General features: G+C 38.1%; 1 pseudogene; it reads right to left on the bottom strand.

The window, feature by feature from the left end:
- The window catches only part of LOC139726802 (neuronal acetylcholine receptor subunit alpha-10-like), an 87,250-nt pseudogene extending 69,345 nt beyond the window's left edge, over positions 1-17,905 (bottom strand).
- Between the last annotated feature and the right edge of the window lie 8,164 nt (positions 17,906-26,069).

Here is a 26,069-nt window from a genome sequence, read left to right as displayed (position 1 = left end):
CTGTAAAAAAAAGACAGTATGATTTGTTTTCATTAACTTCAATAGTGCATAAAAAGATACACAGAATTATTCTCGATCTCACCCCCTCCCCTCCCGATCCCCCCCCCCCAAAAAAAAAAAAACTAGAGGAAGACAAAAATGAGACCATGATAATAGAATCTACATTGCTAGGTTAACCCGATATCCCTCAAGAGAGTGTAATTTCTGATATGAGTCAAAATATGGAAAACAATGGGTTAAGACGATCCAAAAGTGTGTGGGTGTGTTTTAAGAAGGTAAACAAATCAGTTTAGTAAAAGACAACCACAACAATGTCAGTCACATCTGTGGGACAACCATTTACGTTTTCCGTGATTTTCCACGAATTTTGATACTGTATAACTTGTATGAATGGTAATCAAAATTCACCCACCAACGCTTAAAGGGATGGTACAGTATTGGTGGAGATGAGAATTGGGCATTTAACTTTTTGCAAGATACCAAGAAAACACTTATGATATAGTACAGAGCATACCATTTTAAGAGGAAATCAAAGTTTATTTGATGAAAATCGGGTTTGGAATGACTGAAACATCCAAAAACAAAGTAAAACAAAGTAAAACAAAGCGATCGTAATAAAGTGTGGGTCCCACACTTTATTAGAATCACTCTTTTTTGGGAATCTCAGCCATTTCAAAACCAATTTTCATCAAATAAACGTTGAATTCCTCATAGAATTACACGCTCTTTCATATTTCATAAGAGGTTTCTCTTTATCTCACCAAAAAATGTTAGAAACCTGAAATTAGGTCTCAACCAAAACTATTTGATCCCTTTAAGGGTATCCAACCACGGAACAGTCATACGCAAGTTAAACACACCGAGGACGGTCAGTGTCTTCCAACGTATTCCTTGAGGCTAATTATCTTTGCGCATGAAAGCGCGGAGGAACCAATTAGCATCTCAATTTGTTATATCACTCGTGAACAGCCTGAGATAGTGGGCTTGATTCAACATTTACACCGACCGCAACAACGAGACAAACATGCTAACTCGGGAGTCGTTCGGAATGAATTAAAAAAAAAGTTCTCTTCTTACTCTCTTGTCCTGAAAATGTTCAGTCATCGGTGGGAACTGGTATACGGATGATGCCATGATGCGCAAACTAAACCGGCTTACCGGTTAATCAACCTTCGCGGCATCCTCGCGAATATTGGGAATGCCCGCGGTATTACCCTACTCAATCATTTTTTTTTTCCACCAGAGCATAGTAGGCTGGTTCACACGAGAATCTTTATTTTTGAAATATTGTGGACAGGTGGTGCCTACACTACGTGTCCTTTAGTGACAAACGCAGAAACGAATACTGTGAATCATGTTATTATTTCCCCCATGTACGGCCATCGTCACTCTGACTTTTTTGTTGTTTTGTTTTCCGTTGTTCAACCCCTACCACAAGATAAGGGAACCAATCAATTATTTTAAGCAACCACAGTTCTAGACCTGAGTATCAGCGTCGTATGTGTTTCTTGCAAGAGGCATTACAGGTGATATATATATATATATATATATATATATATATATATGTATATATATATATACATTCATATATCTTTTTTGGGAGGGGGCAAGCGTTCTAATATGTGGCGTAAATCTTATGTTGTCACGGACGACTAACTATGGTCTACGCAACACATGCGCTGTGTCACCACCAATGGGGTTATGTACCTAGAGAGTTTCTATCTAAACATACACCTACCTCTAATGGACAACTTTCTTAAATAAAAGTCCAATGTTTAAGAACACCTGGTCAATCTTTAATATTAACATTAAAAGTAGACACTCTCTTTCGCACTGAAAACACTGAAACCTTGCTTTAATCAAGGAATCAATGTCTTCAAAGCACGGTATCCTGTGCTTGCGTTATACTAATCACAAAAAGGATCCAAGCCTGAAAAGAGAATGATGCTATGACGTAGACCAACACATCCTCCCCTCCCCTCCCCTCACCCCCCCCCCCCCCCCCATCTCCCAGCCCGCTTCTCACATTTCAGTGAAACGTAAGACCATGCGTTTGAATAACAGGCTGGAAAGAAATTTAGCTCCGTGCTATCTAACCGAGACAAAAAACATACCTGCGTGCCGGCTGAGCTCCGAATTGGGCAAACACGACAGGTTATTATTATTTTACAGAGGGGAAATGAATAGGCGAATGACTTCAAAGCAGCCGGGACCGGGGCGAGATGCGGAGATCAGGTTTGGTAAGAAATACCGAATATATTGGTCCTATCGGATGGAATCGGGCACAAGGGAAAACTCATCGTGGCGCCTCCTGTCCAAATAGATATAGTTCTCTTTCTATCTTCCCCTCCCTCTCTCTCTCTCTCTCTCTCTCTCTCTTTCCCTCTCATACTGTCTTTCTCTCTTTTTTACTCTCCTTCTCTGTCTCTCTCTTTCCCCTTTATACATTTTAACTCTCTCTTCCTCCCTTCGTATCTCATTCTTGCTTTGCTGTGTCGTGGGTGCTATTTCAATATAAAGACAGCGTAGAGACATGCGGTATCATCCTACGTCTATACATACTATGCACACACATACACACACACACACACACACATGCACAAACACATTAGCCAACTAAACACACAGCAGCACCTGGAACCGCTTAACGTAATCCAACTGCATCCACTCATAGATTACAATGTATTGTGATCATGTCATATTAATGATCCTATATATGAAATAATGATAAACATTAATCAGTTATGTGTGTGTGTGTGTGTGTGTGTGTGTGTGTGTGTGTGTGTGTGTGTGTGTGTGTCTATGTTAGTGTTAATCGTGCAGTCTTAAAAGTTCCGGGTCAGTTCTGACTCGGATGTTTTAAGAGTGCAGTCTTAAGTGGAGTCATTGTCTTTGAAGGTCGTTTGTTGCATTCATTTAATGAATAGTTAAAATCTGTTTAGTCATGCTCCTTAAAAGAATACGTAAGCTGCATGGATCATACACCTCTTCACATTTTATATTTTGGTACATACAGTGTATAACCATTTTTCTTTATAACCATAATGAATTATGTTCGTTACTCCGCGAATAAGTTTCGTTAATCCTTAAATGAAATATGGTATTTCCGAAACACACAAATTCCCTTCACATGGATGTTCATTTATCCAAGAAGGAAATATCGTCCGTTAATGGGAACATTCGTGGCGTGATTCCGAAAGTATGTTAATCCAAAAACAAAATTGGGGTTTGTTATTCCGAAGGGTCGTTAATCTCAACATGAAATAAGCTTTGTTATTCCGAGTATTCGTTAATAAAAAACAAACAAAAACAAAACAAAACAAAAAACAAACACTGTGCGTGTTATAATGAACTTTGGGAATTACGTACTCATTTTGTTTTCAGATCAACGAACCTTCGGAATAACGAATTATAACCATATACAGCTGGGGATATCTATTTACAACTGTATGCAAGTACTGAGTGCAGTTTCCTGATTGTTTGCTGTGATTTCGACACTCTACTCTCCTGATATAGTGAATGTGAAAGTGAGATCTCGATTTTAAATTAGTCCTCCTTTCAAACAGAATCATACAGAAGGACAGAAATATGGTAGTGCCAGCCTCCCATCTCAACACCAGAAATGCGACCTCAAAACCTATTTCTCACCGTACAAAATAGAAGGATCATTTCATAAAACTCGTCAAATTGGACCCTTTGTCCGCCCTGAATGATTGAAGGGGCGAAGTGATTGGAAAGTGAGCTCAGTTTGACTCTAGCGAACACCGAAGAGAATAATATAGCATCAAACTCTCTCCTCTTTCCCTGTCATGCAGAAGAATTACATGCATAATGCATCTTGTCAGCGTTTTCCCGTGTTTTGCTGCTGCTTCACGTTATCCGTCTTATTTGCATATAGATTTGTTTGCGTTTGAAGTGTATTTATATCTAAAAGAAATCTTTTCCGATATTCTATGCATGTCAAATAATGAGAAAATCCTAACGTCACAGCAGAAAGCGCAAAACAAAACAAAACAAAACAAAAAACGGAAAATTATGTCCTTTGATTTGCTCTTTCTTATGAATTAGATTTATTTTCACGTCTTGATACCCATACGTAATTTCGTTTTAAACGAGAATTATTTTGATTTTTCGAAATTTACTGTATTGCGTTATATTTCAAGGCTGCAAGTGCGCAGTATCATCTTGTGAAATCTAAACCTTGATTAGCACAACGAATTTGCAACAAATTGCTTTTTAATGCTTATTACCATAATCCGCAGTAGATTCATAGAGCCAGTGTTCTTGCAGGGAAATTAACACGCACGATTGAGAAAAAAAAGAGCTAATTTTCAAGACGGATGGATTTGGAAATTTCGATTAGAATAAACAAAAGAAAATCTTTATGATGAGTGATATATCGAGCATACCCATCGGCACTTCCCGCCTTTATTTTTGGTCGTATTTGTTAAGCTTGAATCGTACAGCCAGAAACATCGATGTGAGGGTAAGTTCTGAAAGTAATTGCTTTATTGATTGCAATCACATTGACTCACTGTTGTATTAAGACTTCAAACTCAACAATGCGTCATGCATAACGATGACATCACCGGAGAGATGATCTACGAGTATTCCAAGTCGACATCGTCGCTGGTGAATAACCAACTTTAGCAATACTTCAAAAACGAAACGTCTTGCATCGCACTACCATTGTATCAATCTCCCTTACTGTTAACTGCATTATTCCAAGGAGTGATACTGCATAACAAATTCATGAGACCACTGTTTCAATTCGGCCAAGCCGAGTCACAGTTGTTTTTAGTTCTGCATTACACTCCGGAAAATTAGGTAGAAAAGAAGAAGAAGAAGAAGAAGAAGAAGAAGAAGAAGAAGAAGAAGAAGAAGCAATAACCTGTTTTGTATAGTTTTAAAGCACGGCAGATGTAAATCTTTACACAACTTGTGCAAAACACTCATGCGTGACGCCAGGTATGTGGTTAGATTTGTGAGATGGTGCATGAATAGCCAGTATTTAAAAGTGAACCTGTCTAAATGAGTTCATTCATCGTTGGAGAACACATGACCATAATGACGACAATGCAAATCCCTTCAACACCATTTCCTTCACGTTTCATCCCATGCTGGGGAATCGCCTTCGCAGAAGAAAGTGTCCGAATGCGCGTTTGATTAAATATCTGCACCCGGGCGCACTTTTCTCGCATTCCCTCCCTCCATCCATCCGACCCTTATTTATGCACCCGTCGAGCTCTGCCAGAACAACGCATCTCAATTTCTGCTCGCCGACAAAACATACGTTCCGTGAAAGCTTCATTAATCAGTTTTATCTTTCCTGACTTGCAGCGTCGGTTCTTCCGAAAGTACAGCCAGGCAGGTAGGCGAAAGAGCAGAGGGGGAGGACGAGATATAATCGTACGTTCAAACGTCTATGTTTATAGTTGTTGTTTTGTTTTTCTCCTTTTTCGGTTTTTTTTTTCATCTAAGGCCAACCACTCTCATCCCTTCATCCCCATCTCTCCTCCCAAGGATAGCCAGTGGCGAGCAGCCAGAACCGATGTGTCACTTTATATAAGCATCATTTTTCAAACGGAATATTAAAAAAGTGCCTTTGGATTTATTGGGATTCCATTTCGCAAAAAGGGGGGATCCGAGGCAAAACAGAATAACAAATAATAGCATGGGAAGAAATGGTAAATGGTAAATTCCTGCGTAATTGAAACTTCTGCTGGAGAAGAATTGCAAACTAGTTATGGATGGACAATTATATGAGACATTCAGGTACCATCATTTCGTTAGAATACCTATAACCCCTCGCACTATTCATAAATAATAAACTTCGTCAATTTTTCCCCCTTCCCCTGGTGGTCTCTAACTCATATTCTCGATGTTGTTCCCAGTACAAAGTTTCAATTTTTCTCATCTTTTTTTCTTCTTTTTCTCTATTATGTCAACGTTAACAAACAACGTTGAGCACATTCAGCCGTGTATGTGAAAGTCTCAAGAGACATAGGCCCTACATGAAATAAGAGTGATGGGGTTGTACTCGTTCGTTGGTGACTCTTGTGTATCTCGATATATCGGTGTTATTTCTCCGAGTTTTTCTTCTTTTCTTTTTTTTTCTTTTTTTTTTGTTGCTTGCAGGACGTCTCCTCCATGCTGCCTTTCCGATCAAAACAATCTGACCTTCAGAACTAACCTACGATCTGCTGGCAATTTTGTTGAAAACGGTTCATTGTAAACCAAATCAAGCTCAGGGGAAAGCCTTCCTCTTCTACACAGAGAGAAGAATATTGTTTTCTTGCTTACGTCTAGAGCCGTAAGTCCACGTAAAAATATTTATATGGATACACGAGGACAAACAGCTTACCAACACAACAATCAATGCCGTGGTAAAACAAAGTTTTACACAAAGACACACTTCTATTCAAGAAACATTTTATTTTAATTGTTATCTGTAGCTTTGATTCCTGCCCACTGGCGACAGATTTTCACTGGCAATAAATCTTTTAATTGTTACTTTTTTCTGCAGGAGTGATTGAGCCTGTAAGGAACAATCAAGCTCTATAAATAATTATAATGAATCGTTAGAAATCCCAGACATACCTGACCATAACGTGTGCCCAAATTCATTAACCTCGAATTTGCCCCACTCAAACATTTTTGCCAGGTGACTAATATCATTTCCGTTAGTATAATCACCTGTTTTATATTCTTTCTTTCAAAGGAAGTGCAAAGGAAACAACATTCCAGAGTGATCAATTAGAAGACGATGAATAATGGTGCAAAAACGCCTAATCAGTATACATCGCATTAATCTTTGCGTACTCCGTATTATTTGTGAAGTAAAACTCGCATAATATAGATTTCAATTAATGAAAGGAAAGTTACAATTATTTTTTTGAATTATTATTTTTTTTTTTTGGTCTTGAATTCAATATTGAACGAATTATGTGTGATCAAGCGTTATTTCAGATATCTGTTGTAGTTCCATTAAGTCATTATTCGTTCTCTTATATATTTCTGTGGTCCCATATCGTACAAGCTTTGCTATTTAGTGGGACCCTCCATTTCCATTCTCATTCTTGTACTTTGCATATGTATATACCTTAAAAAATGCTACCATGTTGTTACTCACGATCATATGTATTTTGTTAATTTACTTTTCTGAAATTATTATAAATATGTTCTGTTAATGCATTGTATATAATTTTCCTGTTTATTCAATGGAAATGAAAATAAAGCTGAATTGAATTGAATTGAATTGAATTGAATTTGTTCTTGTAGCAGGTACCATTTAAGTCAAACTGTGAAAACGGCATGGTGTGATTATTGTTATGTGTGGTAATGGTAAGCATCAGAAAAGTGAATTGAGAGTATAAAAGAAACATAACACCTCCTTATCATACTGGGAACACCTTCATGTATACATTGTCCTTCTATCGAAACAATTTTGTTTAAGGTTTGAGAGGAATCTTCTTTTATCGGACTCTTTTTAAGCCTTCTTTATTGAAATTAAAGACCTGGTTGGATATCTTCCCTGAGGAAGAAAAAAAATCATACCTGCTAAATACAGCTGCCTCGATCTAGAAAAAAAAAAAATGTATGTCGAATTCATAATGCTTTCAATTTCAGTCACGTCATACTTGTTTTAAACTGACATACTTAGGCTTCCAACTGAATCGTTTTAAGCCCTCCTTTATCAAATTATGAAAATCTGGTAAGATAATGACACTAAGAAAAATTTTCATACATACTAAACAAAAAATGAAAAACAACAACAAAAATCCCACATGTTGATTTCACAATGCTGTCGATAATAATCATGTCGTTCTTGATTTAGACTGACATTACTTAGGCCTTACTGTGGTCTCAACTGCAGTAAGCGAAGAAATTGGCAATTGCAGATATACATAGTCACCAAAAATGTCATCAACCTTAAGGCTACAAACTCAAGACAACTAGAAAAAAAGTGGCTGTACATTGCAGTATAACGCAGAAAAAAAAAAAAACCCAAAGCAATGCCTGGAAATGATCGCGATGAAAGCAGAGAGTAAAAGAAAAATCACCATAAACGTAAAAGATGAGAGGAGTATGAGAAGAGGATTTAAGGGAAAGTATATAGGATGACAAAATACAGAGAAAGAATAGAAAAACAAAATACAAATGCAAAAAAAAAAACAAAACAATGAACTGAAGTACCCCAAGTTGTCATTTACGAACAACTTTATCCACGATGTTTCTGATAGATAGAAATAGCGTTGATGATGACAGAGAAGAAAACAAAGGGACTTACCATTCTCATGTAGGCCATGACAGTCAGTTGCTGCTGAGTTTCGTCCTGTTTTGATACATAAAATGAGGTAAAGAGAGGGTAAGATATTAAAGCAGAGTGGATTTTTGTGATCGGAAGAGGATTCAGCGGCCAGGGTCACTAATCGGAGAAAGCATTTCCGATGTGTCTCCATCTGAACTGTCAAATGTTGGGATTACAATGTCCTCAGAATGGCTTCATGAGTGTCAAGGCAAATATTGGATGACCTCCATAAGTTTCGAAAAATGGGTCAGCATGCCGCTAAATCGAGACATCATCCTAAATTGACCTTTTTTAAGGTCATTCTTTTCTAAAAGAAACTAACATTGCTAGTTAGATGACCTAGAATTGAGCATGTCACATTTCGATTTAGCTACAAGAAAGAATGAGTGAAAAACATTCTTTTTAACCCTCCTCAAAAAACAAACAAACAAACCAACAAATAAACCACTAAAAGTTTCAGGTGCAATACCTTCATATAATACGCAACATAATACACAATCTTGCTTTGGGCGAAATGGAAGTTTTTTTTTTTTTTTTTTTTTTTTTTTTGTGTGTGTGTGGGGGGGGGGGGGGGGGACTGGATAGCCGTTGCAGCGAGTGAAACGCTTTCAAAGACAAGATAGTCATTGTCACTGAATTCACGTATTCAATCACGGAACCACTCAAACGACCTGCCCCGGCTAGTTGCCTGACGCTACCCTTCTCAAACTCGGGCCAGGCCAAGCCAAGCAACTCCTCCAGTCCACTTATATTGATCTGATGGCATTTCTCGTTTGCCGTATAGCCACACGTACGGTCGGGCGTGGGATGAGAGCTTTTGTTTCTCCGTTTGACCCCCTCTTCCGCCTCGCTAATCTTATTTCGTTCCCAAGTCATGATCTACCCTCTCACCTATCTTAACCATACACATTATGTCCGGGACAGTGGGCGCATTTCCAAATTTTGATTCAAAAGGTCAACCAGTGGAATACACAAACCATGTTGTTAAGATACACGGTACGTTATATACGCCAGATGTACTTTATAAGCAATTTGGGCTGGTTATGCGAAGGTTGCCGTGCAAGTCTAGTTTGCTACTGCGCATTTTTTTTCTTATTTTTAGACTACCATAAAAAGAAATCTAATATCATATCCATCTGGCTTATAATCTGAATTACTCAAACTGACTGAAGATAACTGTTTACAGTATGTCGTTTTTGTCAGTGAGTGCGAATATATACTAAATTCAGAAAATGAAGTTTTATGCATATACATGCAGCTATGACACACCATTGCGCATACAAAAATTCATAATGTGTAAATAATGTACATCCACAAGCTTAATAAAATTACATGCATAATGCATCTATACTATGACACATACGTATACATACACACACTTGTTACTAGCATAATTATCATAATGATAATGTATCATGACATTGTACACAAAAATACATGCACGTTATAAAAATGGACTTAAAGTGATCGTATAATTTTGGTTGAGACCTATCAACTTCGGGTAACATTTTTTTGGATGAGATACTGAGAAACCTCTTATGAAATATCAAAGAGCATGTACTTCCAAGAGGGATTCAAGGTTTATTTAATGAAAACTGGTTTTGAAATGGTTGAGATATCAAAAAACAGAGCAATCCTAATAGAAGGGGGGATTCACCTTTTTCTATTAGGATTACTTTGTTTTACTTTGTTTTTGGATGTCTCAGCCATTCCAAAACCGATTTTCACCGAATAAATTTGAATTCCTCTTGGATTCATATTCATTGTATTAAAGTGGTTTTATGGCATCTTGCAAAAAGTTTTAGTCCAATCCTCATCTTCACCAATACTATACCATCCCTTTAATAGCTGAGAAGCATACAGGCAAGCTTACAATGTTGAATCAGTTAAAGTTGAATCGTAATGTTAAAAACCGAAAGATCATGACCGACAGATCATGGGACCTACACTCAACAAGCCTTCTTTTAAGTAGGTGCCATTGCTTTTCTCTTTAACATTCCTTTACTTTGATTGAAACTGACATATCGACTGCTTTGATCTATGTTTGCATTTTTTTTTCTTATATGTCCAATCTGGTCATTACAAATTATTATCATATTTTGTAATGCTTTATTTACTTTCATCGAGAATATGAAATTGAAATTGAAATTGAAATTGAAATTGAAAATGAGATATCATACCAAGATGATAATAGTTGGAGGGAATGTGGGACTATTAGAGACAAAGAAAATAAAGAGAAGACTACACAAAGGGGTGAAGGACAAACGCCGTGGCGGGTCGTGACTGAGAACAATCAACAACAAAAAATCAGGGAAGAGTTACTTTATAGGTGAGGTGAATGAGAAGTTGCCGCAAGAAGAAAAGATGAGAACGAAGAATGATCCTATCCTGAGACTTGAATCGATAATACACAGCGAAATGAGTTGAATTAATCACTGCTTTTTAAGTGCATTCTTCATTTGCCTCAGTTCCTGAGTTGCATGTCTTATCATTTTGTATTCATATCACAACACATGCATCATATAATCAGAAATTTGTGTTTTGTAATGAGTTCAGAAATAATTTGTTCCATGCTGTAGTTGTAAACGAGATTATGTGTTCTCTATTCGTTGTTTATGTTTGAATGAAAAAAAAAATGCAATGGACTTTAATGGAATCATGGTGAACTAAATACAGTAATGAATGCTGAAAACTAGTGACGTCAGGGAATTGCAGATATACTTGAAATATTGAATGCCTTCCATGTCTTTTTTTTTACCTGTGCTCAACAGATGATGAATTTAACATTTCGTTCATCTTTTACTATTTGGGTCGCAATTTTGAAGATTACTCTGCGAAGGCTTAGGAGTGATGAATTTTAACATTTGGTATTTCGATGTTTGACTTCCCATTACATGTGTTCATGTGGAACAACTCGAAATAACAAACTGATGTGCACGTTGTACCATGAAGAATGTAAAGACAGAAAAGAGGAGGAGGGGTTAGTGAGTGAGTTATCTGCTGTTTTGGAGATCTTTTTTGTGTGCTGTGGTGGCTTTCTATTCAAACAGATAACAATACAGACAATTTATATAATTTCTGTCGGTCCATGTTTCCGCTTTCTGCCACTGTATATGCTATGTAATATATAATACGGATATATTATATCCGAATATATCTGTATAATATGTATATAGTAAGAAAAAACGCACTGATTTTGTGTGAGGACTCAAAGTACACTCTGGGTGAAATGCTTCAACCTATCGAGTTCTGAAAGAGCAACACTTCTTATATATATATATATATACTATTATAACAATAATCTATTACATATATTTCTCTCTATTGTTTATCCATCGATCTCAGTTTTCTTCAACTCGACTATACCTGCTATATTTCATCTCTTTATCTTATACGTTTTCCTAGTTCTCTTTTCTCTCTTTTTCCCTTTCTCGTATTTTCTATTTTCCTTGTTTTTCCTGTCCCTCTTCTACTCCATCTCGCCCCCTTGCCCCCTACTTTCCCCCATTCGACCATCCCAGATCGCCGAGACGAACGGGTTTCGGTATCTCTGCGCTCGTGCGCACGTTCCCTGATGACCACTTAAAACAAACAAGAACGGGTGACTGCACCAGCTTTATCGGGCTTTGGCTCCGGATCGATAACCAGATATGACGGGACGTAATTCAGATTATGACGCGCACATTCAGGGAGGCCGGGCGCGTCTAATGGCAAACATAATTTCAACAATGCGAAAGTCGATGGAATAAAGGGGGTCTAGCTAAGCGTGTTAGACTCATGGTTCGTAGCGATGAGTGCTGGGAGCATGAAATTTCGAACGAGAAAAACGTGTCCAACATCCCCGAAATGTAAACTGACTTGACATGTTAATGACGGCGACCTGGAGGGGCGTTAAAAACAGACTTTGACAGTCGAGAAGGTTGGCTGGATCAGAACGCACGCTTTATTGATTATGCAACCACGACTATATACCGGAGGGACAAGCTTACACAGTATCAACCATGAATTATCACAGTAATTCTTTATCATAACTTGATGATGATTAATGTTGTTTGCAACAAGCACTACTAATCCAGCTTAGTCCTAAATACTCCGGAAAATATTTACAGAGAGCTAGCTATCTGTAAACCATTTGCTTAAAGTGACGAACAAGAAGCCAGACACCGATATAGGTTTCACTTTCCCCTGTATGGCATGATAACATAATAATGGATGGCACATGGTGATTATTATATCTTCAGTACCGAGTTTAAAGAGATGGCATAGTATTGGTTGAAGCGAGGATTCTCATTCAGCTTTAACTTTTTGCGAGAAAACGGGAAACCACTTAATGAAAAGTTAAACAGTTTACAATTCTAAGAGGATTTCAAAGTTTATTTAATGAAAATCGGTTTTGAAATGGCTGAGATATCAAAAATAAAAAGTAAAACAAAGCGATCCTGATAAACGGTGGTCCAACCATTTATTAAGATCGCTTTGTTTTGGATATCCCAGCCATTTAAAACCAATTTTCATTAAATAAACTTTGACTTCCTCTTAGAATTATACGCTGTTTCTTATTTCATTAGAGGTTTCGCATTATCTAAAAAAATCATCATAAAAAAGTTGGAAACGCGAAGCTCCATCTCAACCGAAACTGTGTCATCCCTTTAATAATATTCATCATTACTTACCTCTTGTATGTTTGTATTACATTACAGAAAAACTTAAAGACGTGTCACAGGCTTCTACATGCTTTAGTGTATTAGTGTATCCTCGCATGTACAAGGTTACCTTCTCTTACTTTTACTATTTAAACACTTTCATTCCTAGTAAAAAAGAAAATGATAGATAGAAAATATCTTGTGCTTCTGAATGCTTCGGATATTTTGTTTTTCTTTGCAGGAAGAATATATGTGATCCTGCATCACAAAACCAACAAAATGTCGCCAGACATGGAATTCAAGTTAAGGGCAGATTCTTCAAGAGCAGATTCTAAGTTTTAAAATGATGTATAACTCAATCCAAATGGACTCCCCAAACCTATCTAAATACTAGGAAGAAAGCACACACTCTGGAAAAGTGTAAACTGAGAAAAGAGGCTCTGAAGTACAGGGTCTATTCAAGCGCTTAATCTTTACCAAGCCGTGCTAGCTGTGCAATGAAAGGGACAAAACACAGGATGTAAACCACTGGAGCAACAACAAGGGATCATCAGATTAAGCTGAAATAAGCGTGTACTATTAACACATTCTGTCCATGATTAATGCCAACTTTTAAAGCAGTAGAGTTATCCTTTCAAAAGTTATTAGACTTGAAAGTGAAGAGTGTGTAAAGCATTTCAAGAAATGAAAAGGGGACTCTAAGACATACCCGATCCTTCCATTCTCTCCCATAAAAGGGTTGTAGAAAAACTGCTGAAAACACACTTTCTCATCAATGTTATGATCTCAAACTAAAGAATAATGTAGAAGAAGGATATCTCTTTCAGAAAATATTAGAACTCAATATTGACTCGGTTGACCTATTTCACCTTTTTTTAGTCCTCACGTAAAATCAAGGGGTGCGACTTTTTGTTCGTTTTGTGATGCACGGTCACATGTGGAACTCAGCGTAAACATTCACAGCACAGAGAAGCTGTCCCCACAAATAATGTTACATGAGGAAATAATTTTTCCCTCAATAAAATTACTTACTGATATAGAACGTCTTTTTTAATATTTCTTTTTCAAATATCAACAAACTTCATTGTAGGATGGCGAGTAAAACTCCAAGTTGACTGAGGGAAAGTAGAACATCTTGTAATGATGTGTTACTGTTCAGTCGCTTTGATTCAAGATGAGAGAATAGAATCGGAATCCTTTCAATCAATATCAGACGACTGCAGTCGGATATTCTCCATTGTATATCCGATTGTAGCTGTGGGTTGTTTTTTTCGCACAGCTTTTTGTCATTCACTTGATCTGGAGAACATAATAAGGATATTCTTTTTTCAACAATATCTTCCGGCGATGTATTAGTGTATAGTACGTCTTTACACTTTATATTCATATCTACCGTAGATAACTGAATAGATTATACTCTACATCTATATTTGAAATTTAAACTAGAGATAGCAACCACACACACATACACACACAAACACACACACACACTTACACTCACACATACTTACACATACCCACACATTCTCGCACACACACACATACACACACACAAACACAACTGTCCTACCCACCTATCTTCCCTCCAATCAGCCCTTCTCTCGATGGCTTGTAGACAAGATATATCATTGTAATATTATATCATCTCATCTGTGCGGGGCATTAATGGCATTAGACTGCGAATCAAAACAGCAAGTTGCTGATGTCTGGAGGCATGTTGATCCATGTTACCTTTGATGTTTTCACAATCCCCGGTAGCTCCAACGACTTATTAAAAATTTGTTGTCTTCGGCTTGAAAAGACTATCATTCCTTCGACTCGTCACGACCCGACATGTGTCCCGGATTAAACTGAGACGCAATCGATTGTAATTTCGTACAGAACACAGTTGGCTTACTTGCGAATAACACAACTCGCCCTTTAAGTCATAAACATTTTCTTTTCATGACTTCGAAGAAAAATATTTCATTGTGCTTAATAAGTATTCATCTATTATGTAGCCCTACTCGTCAAAAAAAAAATAAAACAGATAGTACCGCCAATATTCTGTATGCGATAGATGTACGATATTGTAGACAGCGATTTTTTTTATTTCGTTTGAAAAAGGCTTTTCACGGCTAGAATTGAAGAGTTTGTCCTCATGATTTAGTTGGGAGATATGTTGCGTAGTTAAATTTTTGTTTGTAAAAAAGAATGTCGATGTTATTTTTTGGTTAAGGAAGAATTTAAAATATGAAAAAAAACAGTATTGACAGCTTTGAACAAAAGTACACTGACATAGTCAGCAACCATCATATAACCTCCTGGATGGTCATCCAGCATTGTTTGTATTGTTATCTCTTTGTGTTTGGTAGTTTCCCCCCCCCCCCCCCCCCCCCGTGTGTGACGAGTAACTGAGTCATGATTAATGCATACTGTATTCAAGAGATTAATGAAAAGCTTGTTTCCCTTATGCGCTACCTCGTTTGCTCGAATCAATTCATCCAATTACGAAAAAAAGACAGCGTCGAATCTTTCAGTTCATTCGATGGAGTGTTGCAATTCTTTTGTCAGAGTATGTCAGCTTCTAGGTAGAAATGGGGGCAAATTAATGATACTTTACTTACTTTCTCCTTTCATTTCGTCATTCATGACGCCATGGAAGAACTTCAGGTATTTAAAGAAATGTGTTACGAGGTTGTTCTTACTTTGACCCTTATATAAACAACAACAAAAATAAAACATCTACTAACACGCTGGGATAAACTTTGGTTAAATAGCTATGCGATCTGACTTTGTATCATGTTTCGAAAAGATGTCGCCAAATTGTTGATAGGGGTCATTCTATACGGCCCACGAGCTTGTCATTTAAGAAAGGTCCACGAGTTATACAGCCCATGAGCTCGACGCTAGGCGAATAAGGTTCATGAGTTCGACAATAGGCAAATTAAAGCCCATGAGTCCGACAATAGGCAAACAAGGCCCATGAGACCGACACTGCATACATCAAGCCCAATGATGTAATGAGTGTCGAACTCGTGGACTTTGTTTGGGTTGTATGACTCTTGGGCTGTACGACTCGAGAGCTGTATGACTCGTGGTCTGTATGACTCTTGGGTGTCGAACTCGTGACATGAATCCATGTAATAGTCCGATTACTCCTCTCCGCATTAATATTGTATAGTCTGGGTGTCAAAGTGAGATTTGGGGCTTAACCTTGTTTACCGTCCGCCAAAATGTTCTTGATGATTTCACCTTTTTGAAAGTGTCGAATCCGAATATGAATGATTCAATCAAATTCAATTCAAATTAGATTTTATTTCCAATATCACCTATTAGTAGATACAATTTCAGGGGGAAAATGCAACATAATAAATACAACAATACATGTGAAAATAATGTTCAAAATAATTGCGTTATTGAAAAAGAGAGGCCCACGTAAATGATGTAACTCTTGCATCAATTTTAAATTTGAGTATCCCCAAAACCTCAAGGATGCAAGAATTGTTTTCATCCAGATTCGGATTCAGCACCCTCGAAAAAAAATCAAAAAATATTGGGCCGACGGTGAAAGAAAGTTCAGTCTCTGACACCCAGACGAATCCCACATCTACGGAAGATCGTCAATGCAGTTCTTGGATAATTTACATGAGTCGTATGAGATTCTTGAACGATGCAAGGTATTCAAACGTGTTGTCTATGCGATTGCGTGACTGCATTGATCAGGGTATAAGGGAAAATATGACTGATAGTGACCAGTTTTAATGATATTTCAGTTACCATTATTTCCTCCATCCCACGAAAGAGCAAGATTTAATGTCCTCGTCGTTGCTCTGCGAATAGTTATGAGCTCTGGAAACGTGATGACTTCTGATATCAAAGTTGCCATAGACAAATCTCATACTGATCAAGTGGGTTTTGAATTTTCATTGGTCATTGAATATCTAAGTCCTATGTAATCATCAGAGATGGATAGATAGATAGATAGATAGATAGATAGACAAACGGAGAGGCGGTACAGAGAAGAAGAAGGTAGAGAGAAAAAAAAGAGGTAGCAAGAGAGAGAGAGGGAGATCACAGGCAGATTTACGTGCAGAAAGGAAGAGGGACAGAGACATGAAACATTCAAAATATAGCATCTTTTCCATATACATCTGTATACCTATTTATATATCATTTTTGATACTTACGAACTTTATGATTTGGGAGGGTAAGAAGCGGAAAGAGACCCAAACCGGTCTGTTAGCATCCCGCACTGGTCGGGCAGCCTTGTGTCCGTACTCTCCCATCAACTTGTTGATCAGATCTTTTTCTCCTCGGCCGGTAGAGATCGTTATTCTCTCTGTATGACAAAAAAGTAAAAAAGACGAGAGAATATTAAATGAAGAAGTAAAAATGCACTTTGGGTGAGGATAATTCATCAACGTTATGTATTACAAAAGCAATCCTGAACGATGTGACATAACCATGTGTGATTTGATGTTTAAATGCGTATCATTCAAGTTGTTCTGTCATTTAAATAATACAGTCACATGACATGAAAACGTCTGGCTAAAAGAATTATGCCAGACATTCGACATGATTGTACAATTTCTGCAAGTGCGTGGGTTTTGAGCGTAGAGCAGTATCTACTCTGTGATACATTTTTGACTTCAAGTAATGACTTAAAATTTCTTGAGACACGTGCCATTGATACTTTATGATTATCTGCTGATACCGCATTTATGAAATACCTTCCTTTGAAGTCGTCGATATCTAATTTCACGTTTATTCACAGCAGCTTGAAGAAAAGGGTATTTTTATGACACATATTGCTTCCTGTCCACTCACCCGTTTGTACTATTAGTATTCATTGTTCCTAGAAACCATTGTGTTATGCCGCGATTCTTTGTGCTCTTTAGACACGATTTGCCAAACATTATGATCTATCATGTCAACAGTGTTTTTTGTTTTACCAACTTTTCCTTGCCATGGCAACCTTTTACTGTGAACCGGATGGGCAAATATATTCAGTGTACACGTTTCAAACAAACTGAAAAGACTGAAATCATACGATCGATTCAAATGCATAATCTTCCATGAATCGTAATTAGTTTACCTTCACTATTATAGGTACTGGAAAAGTTTGTAAAAATGTCACTATAAAGATAACCGTGCCCTGCAGGTGCCATGGTATTGTCTTTGGGTAATGGAAACATTGCGTCTCACGAAGCTCGTACAAATACAGTTAGTCGGAAACGATCAGCTGAATAAACAGTCATCTATGCCTGAGCACGGACTTGTCCTGTGGCAAAAAGAAACCAGATTCTTTTGGGATCTTGTGCTTGTACAACCCTGTGTCACGAACCATAATATGTCATTATCAGGCGAAGACATAACATTTAAAATAAATTGATATATCTCTTGTTTTTACATATGAGAATCGTTGAATAATGTGCATCGGCGAGACCAACCGTGAACCAGCGACCCCCTTTCTGTGCTTCAGCTATGATTATAGAGTCTACTCTCAACAAAGCAAAACAAAACAAAACAAAACAAAACAAAACGCAAATAAGAGTGAGCATCGAGATTAAGGACCAAACTTTTTATCTCCTTCTTTCACCAGGAAATTATTTGCTATCTTTTATGCTATCAGCGTGTAATTCTTTTAAGATTTAAACGAGACACATGCAAACCTACATGTGTACAAGTATTGAGAACACGAAACACGAAGTTACGCTTTACCATCACTCTTAAAAAGCAACAACTTAGTGTTTAACTATTCATGGGAGAGTTAATTGAAATTCAAACTACACAGGAATTTCGTTCGTGAAACTTATTTGAAACCTATGAATAACCCAAACAGTCCTCTCAGTATCAGTTGCTAATAATCTCGAAAGCATCTTAACTTCACACCAAGCTCTGGTAGACTGCTATGCCTAAAGTTCCTTGGAAGTAAGAGCTTTAACGAAAACATGACTGAGGAGGAGATTTGCGAATGGTAATAGTAAATTGATAGAAGTATGATGCTCCTAAGTTGTAATAAATGCTCCCTAATATCATAATGCAATACGCAAGGCATACAGTAATAGATATATATACTACAGCTTGGCCATTGCAGTTAGTTTACGATGGTTTACGATGAATCAATGTGACTCTCTGTCTCCAATTAACGATGAGCCCTTTTGGACAAACATATTCAGCTTTATATGCACAGCTCCTCTAAAATGACCCTGTGGAGTGCCCCAATCTGAGGCATACAGTTCTCTTATTTCGCGATTCATGATGTGAGCACAGGGTGCACTTTCAATTTCCTGTCTCTGTCTTTTCCCAAGCTTTTTACTGCTGAAAGACGGACTACCTAGATCCGTCCACCGGACAGATGAGGTTGAATATGACTAATATCCCTACTCAGGTTCTCTTTCTGTGTCACGGATGATCCACCTTTCCATTTAATTTACTAGGGCGGGGCGGAGCGCCAGGCTGGACGGAACCTTGCCAGAACACCTGGTCATCGTAGGAACGAGGATGAGAGAGAGGTGGGCATCAGGGGCGGATGTGGAGGGAAGGAGGTTAATGGTGGACACCCCAAGGACTTCTCACACGTAGAATCCGTGATCTTCTCACTATTTACCCCCTTTTCTAATCACATCTATAGACTAAACCACACATCAACCTCTAAGTGCACTTTTTGTGTCCAACTGGGAATCATTTTGGTTATCTTGTTCTGATCCTGGCATGTTAGATCTGACTATCTACTGAATGCAGCTATGACTGATACATTCAATGCAGCTGCAAACGTTTTTAAACTCTTTTGACAGAGGGTTGGTTCATGCAGTCTGTCGCACAGAGACTAGCGTTGAATACAAACCCATGAAAATCATTATGTTTCAGCACCTAAACAAGTATGGATAAGTATGACATGACTTTTGTATTTTCAATGCAAACCCAACGCAACCCAACCCAACCAAGGTTAAGTCATAACGTTTCAGGGGAATGATGCAAGGCAGATAAGTCGAAATCTGCAACACAATCTCATCGCTTCTTGGAAGTTGCGGTCATATTCACATGCCTCATAAAGCGCATTCCACTTTTATCCCACATAGAATTTGAAATCTGAGTTTAAGTCCTGTAAGTGCAGGCTGCCAACGCCCTTACCGGCAGCACACCCTGCTTCTTTTTTTTCTTTTCACTGGCAGTCTACGGTTTCGGCTCTATCAGTCACTGCCACATTTGGCCTGGAGATTTCCATTGATTTCCCTCAATCAGTGCACATCCACGCCAGGCCCGAACGAAGAGCAATCGGAAGAATTGAACTCCCCTCGCACATCGCTCAGACTTCCAGAAGTGCTGACTATCATCGAATATTTGGCATGCAAGCTCAATTAAAAAATTCCCGTCGCTTATCCACGCGACTGATGACAACAGATATGTGTCCAACTCGAGCACCATAATGAGATAACCACTCTGTTTTTTCTGGAAGTGATGAAACGAGAACAGAATTCGCCTAATAATGGCAGTGTATTAAGCTAAATATGATTGCTTTGTAATGACTTCTATTCATTTTCCTGACACATAACAAGATTCACTTCCATGACATGGAACAATTCCCAGGGTTGAATAATACAAGAATCAAACGCATTTAAATCATTTACGGCGACATTTATGACATCAAAAGTTGTGAAATGCACAAGTTTGTGAGAAAATACTCTTATAGATTTGTATCTCTCGTGACATATATTTCTTAACTTACTGTATTCTATTTTGATATGCCTGTCTCCTATGTTTCCTTGGAAAGTGGATGAATGATGGAAAACATATGTATAGGCCTTATATATGTTATAATAACCATTTACCATATTCGGGTTAAGCCTTTAATAGTATGATGTTGCAACCTACAGTGTGAAAGACTAGCATTGTTCTGAAGGCAAGTTGGGTCACAAACATAACTGGTCTGACTTTTAATATTTGTTTTAAGTCCTGAAATAGATATATCCTTATTCTCCTAACTTTTATATCGTGTATTATGAACAATTGTTTTACTTGTTATACTCGCATTGATATTCTCTTAAAATACAATCAATGCCGGCAGTGAAGAATATGTTTCAGAGTAGGAAAATTGGCGGTACAAAGGTAGCTTACCCTGTGGTATTTAATATTCAGATCATGCGCAGAAACTATTATCTAAAGGGCATCAGTAACTGAAGAGGGGTGCTCTTTTTCCCTCCCGGCTTCTTCCCCCTCTAAATTCACAGTTTTACGTTCCACAAGGACCAACTAACCAGCAGGCTAACAGAAAATCTGTGACATGATATTAAGGATTTAAGTAACCCCCTTATACAATCTTGGACGTGAGGTTTTTTCCTTGTTGTCTAGTGGGACACTTTTGGCATTTTGCAAAAATCCAGCCCATAGTTGTTCGAAGTTTCCTTGATTCCTGAGTAGGAGAGACACATACTTTATTTGGAGCACTGGGGGAGGATTGCACTATCAATACTGGTCGTTTGTGTTTTGTGAATTGTTTTGATTCAGTCGGCTGGATTCTTCAAGCAAGACTTGAAAATCCTCAATTTGAAAGAAACCGTCGTATTAAAAGGCAGAACTCTGGAAAGTTTATTCTTGCTCTTGATAAATAACTTTCACGTTTTCTTTTCAAAATCTCTGAATGTATTAAATGTTAATATCATCATTCGATAACATTCCTATGCCCTCGTAATTTCATCGACAAACTTTCTTTACTCGTTATAATGTTCTTTTATTGTATTTGAATATACGATCTTTTCATTTGATTTATATCACGATTTAAATCAAGTGTGGCATTCTGATTTTTTTTTTCTAATTCCGTCATGTCATGATATTTAAACATTCCCTCGAGAAACTATCCTAAACGTAACCTGTGGATAGACAAAGCTTAAATACACATAAAGGATAGATTTAAAAGCATCCTAGACCATATTCTGTATGTGGTTTTTTAATCCCTATTTCTGATCATCATTTTGGTAACATTTACACGTAAGCTGCCGATAGATTATGATTCCCGGACACTGATTTTTGATGAAAGACAGGCTTCCACGGAGAGATAGATATGGCGGGCGAAAAGTTCACAATCTGTCGCAACACATAATCAACTGCGATTCTTCTGGATCATGGGGGAAAAGATAATTCATAATGCCTTTGCTCATAAGCTCCCAGAGATCTACCAGTTAATTCATGTCCTTGAAGCTTATTAAGAGAGATTGCTCTGGGCTGACGAATCCCGAGGAGGATAGATTCATTTCCAGTGATCTCCATCGTCATCTGTGTATAGCCACAGGAGCAATTATGAAATTTTGACTCAATGGCTGTATATCATTCGAGTTGTAAATAGTAACAATTTCTGGTCACGTTGTACTCTGTCTCTTCAAAATGTCGATGTCAAGGAAACAAATAACAAACGTATCGATTAAATGACAAAGATTTTGAAATAACTATGTTAGCGAAGTACGTCAACATTGTTTCACTAATATATATCCACATGATTACGCTATAATACCGAAGCATTCGACAGTTCCCAATATGTGCAGAATACGGAAATTTACGTGAAATGTAAATGTGCATGAAATAGGCGTACCTGATATTACTTACGACTGGATATGAAAATGGAGAAGATGTAACGATGGAAAAGTGCAGTGATGAAGAAGAGAATAAAAAAATAAGAAAAAGAGAACGGGAAGAGAAAGTAGAGATGCAAAGGAGAGAGAGAGAGAAAAAAAAAGACTGAAAAGAGGCAGAGAAAAGGAATCGACTCATTTAGAAGGACCTGACAAGATGGTGAATAAGGAAAAAACAGAGTGTATAGTAGGGAGGATGGACAGAACGAGAGGAAAAGGTACAGAGATGGAAAGAATACAGCGGAGAATCTGAATTAGAAGTTTCGTAGAGATAGTAAAGATAATAACAAATAAACGTAATCGGGCGTACGGAGCAGTTTCACTACACAATGGTTCCGTATTTATAGAGCATGATGCTAGAAAGTACAGTATGCTCTCGTAACTAAGGTTGAAAATGTCTCTATTTGCGTGCAAGTCGTATTCTGCAGGAAACCGGCGGAACCATCAGAAGGTGTAAAGGATCAAAGGGTGTAATCGCATCCCATTCCTGGCTAGGGAATCAAACGGTATTGAGCAAGGACAAAAATAGAACACAATATAGAAGGGGAATATCTTTTAAAAAAGGAAAAAAAGGAGAGTATAGAGAACTATACCTTTTGGCATTAAAACTGATGACATCATTTCTTGTTAAACTATTGCTAAATTCACGTAGATTTACCTGCAATGGAGCAGTAAATTTGTTAACGCCAGTGATGCGTATGAAAAAAAAAAATGCACTTGTATACAGGCGCATCCTCGCTGTCCTTCAGTTAATATTTTCTGCATTTGTTTTTTCCTCATGGACAATCCATACCACTATTTGTGGGTGGCCTAGCCCCCCACGAACCTCGCACTTCTCTATCTCAAATTGCGGGGGTAGACTTTCAAGTCTAGCTCGTGTTTCTGATCATCACAATCTCCCTCGCGGTACGCTTAATGTTTCCAAAGAACTTCGCGACTCTAAAATCGGTCAAGAGATAGGCGACAAGATAGAGTCAAATAACCGGTAAAAGCGGATTGAAGTGAGGATAAGATTGGGATAAACTTGCCGATATTCAAGCTGTCTGTTCGAATGAAGCTCTAGGCACATTTCTACGAGGAGGATATCGCTCGAGTAAATGTGAATCTCCGTTGCTAAGAAGTGTTTGAGAGATTTCGTAGAGGTCTTCTTGTGAGCAAGTAACTTGTATTCGCAGTTTCTATTGCTTTCAATTAGCGTTTCCACTTTCTTATCCTTCGACCCCAAGCGAACCGTTAGTGGTAGTTATGTATCAGTGTTATGCTGCAGGATTTTTATAGTGTTTTTATCATATCTGAAACTTACCTAGGTCATGTCGCTCAATCACACGTGATCAGACAAACGTGATCAATCACACGTAATCTTATGTTTTGCCCCATACCAAGTACTGTACAGTGTACAGACTGTCCTGTTTCTCTGCATAGGGCCTAGGTCTGAAAGGTTCGCCCGGATGCCGGCGTTCCTCTGGGACTGTAACCTACGGCCTTAATGATCTCGATCTCAGCTGCTGTATCCACAGCACGTCACTTTGTGTTTCTTATCTCACACTGCTCATGTTTGCTATGTGATTGTCACTCATGCATACTTACAGAGCACTTGACGCTTTATCACGCCAGAGATAGAAAGAAAAGCCCATTATCAATTTATTGTCATGCATGGCGATTGGTATGTTGGATATTGAACAGACATAATTATGAGATCTATATCTCATGGCCTTCGCGCTTCTTCTTTTTTTCTCATGAACCATGCAGTCAGAGCGTAGAATTGAGAATGAAGGAACTGTTTTTCAAATATTAAGATCGTAAAAGGACAGATAGTTTGTAACCATTGCCATGTATTATCCTGATCGCCAGAGTTATTGCATGAGTGTTGTTCAAACACTATCTTTTCTTCTTTTTTTTTTTGGGGGGGGGGGCGCATATCTTCTAGCAAACAAATCAGCCTCGAATCTGCCTCCCTCTCATAAGGAAATAAAAAAATGAAACATCGTTAGAAGTGAGTACTAGATTATCTGTATTCACACAAAATGAAAAAAAAAAAAATCTATCCACTAACATTAATCTGACGGTGAAGTTTTGCCGCTTCAAAAGACATCATGATTTCGTTAGGCCTTGGAGATATTCAATTTTAGGATAGTTGCATTATTGATTCCTGTATTATTGATTGCAAAGAAATGAGAAAAACAGGGAGACGAAGCATTATTAGAAGGTGATATGTAATCCTCGCGCTATCAGCGTCACAATTCTCGTTACCCTTCGATGTCACTGGAGCACATGTAAATGTCAGTGTCCACAGCTGAAAATGTGCTCTATCAGGCTCAGTTCGGATCGAGGCATATAAGGGCTAATGGTGTCGCGCAATACTCTGACTGCAAACACAAATGACGACAAAGCACAATTTCTACAGAGCTCAAACGATCGCGGATATCACTAAAGTCATCTGCCTTATCGATCTCTATCTCATTGAACCGGCGCAGTGTCTTTTCTCGTCGCACCCGGAGAGCGACAGGGCGAGAGTGTGGACCTGACCTTCAGCGGTGAATTGGGGAAAGTCATCTCCTGCTTGAGCATCTTGCTACCAGCTGAGATGCTTTCAAAAATGAAACATCAACATAAAATTCAGAAAAAAAAAGATCTCTACGTTGGCAGACATCAAGTCTCTTGTGGTCTTTTGTGCAATCCATCCTATTTCATTTCTACCTTTTCTCAATGTATGACAATTTTGCCATTTTGTTTTGTTTTTCGGTCTGTACAGAATTCCCCCCATTTCCCCCCTTTGCTAAGTGCTCGGACAGCCGGACTGAACTCACGGATGCCTTTAGCCTCGCCAGGAGTTAGACGCGCGCTCCCCAAGTGAAGTGGTTGCGAAAACATGCCGCGAGTGACTTATTGCCGAGAACGTTCTCGGCAAAGGACGTCAAAAGTCTCACAAGAAGCGTAATTGGTGGTGTATTTGGCAAGTCGTGTCGCACAATACCCAGCAGCCACGATATTCATAATGGAATTAAATTGATTACCATCGATCTGACGCCAAAAGACAGACGAATGTTGTATGGTTAGTGCCCGGAACTATTTTCGGCACAAGGTTATCAGACAAGTTGCAATCCCATACGAGAGAGATAGAGAAGAAACATAGAATAAGCACAATATTTTTGTTGCACTCACGGCACTTTAAATCATGAAACAAAATAGACGCACAGACAGTAAGCTGGAGAAAGGGAATTAGAATTTGAAGACTATATACTGCCTTGGGGTGGGGTGGGATGGAGTGAGGGTAAGAGCTGTCAGCCTCGCTGGAGAACACATTGAAGAAATACGGAGAAAGCCATAGAAAAGGAAAACGACTGAACGTAATGAGGTTCCCAAAGAAATTTGCCATTCCTTTGTGGCACATAACCAAGCAATGTCCTGCGATATTAGTGAGGATCGACGCGGAAAGATTACAACTACAAGGGACCTGTCATGATTATCAAATGATAATTACAATCAAAACAGTTTGAGAAAATATAA

This window comes from Diadema antillarum, unplaced genomic scaffold (assembly GCF_040938485.1).
Source record: "Diadema antillarum isolate AM-2024a unplaced genomic scaffold, OU_Dant_1.0 seq00000100_RagTag, whole genome shotgun sequence".
In the NCBI taxonomy this organism is placed as follows: domain Eukaryota; kingdom Metazoa; phylum Echinodermata; class Echinoidea; order Diadematoida; family Diadematidae; genus Diadema; species Diadema antillarum.
The sequence above is the reverse complement of the archived record's forward strand: the minus strand, read 5'-3'. Positions and strand labels throughout refer to the sequence as shown.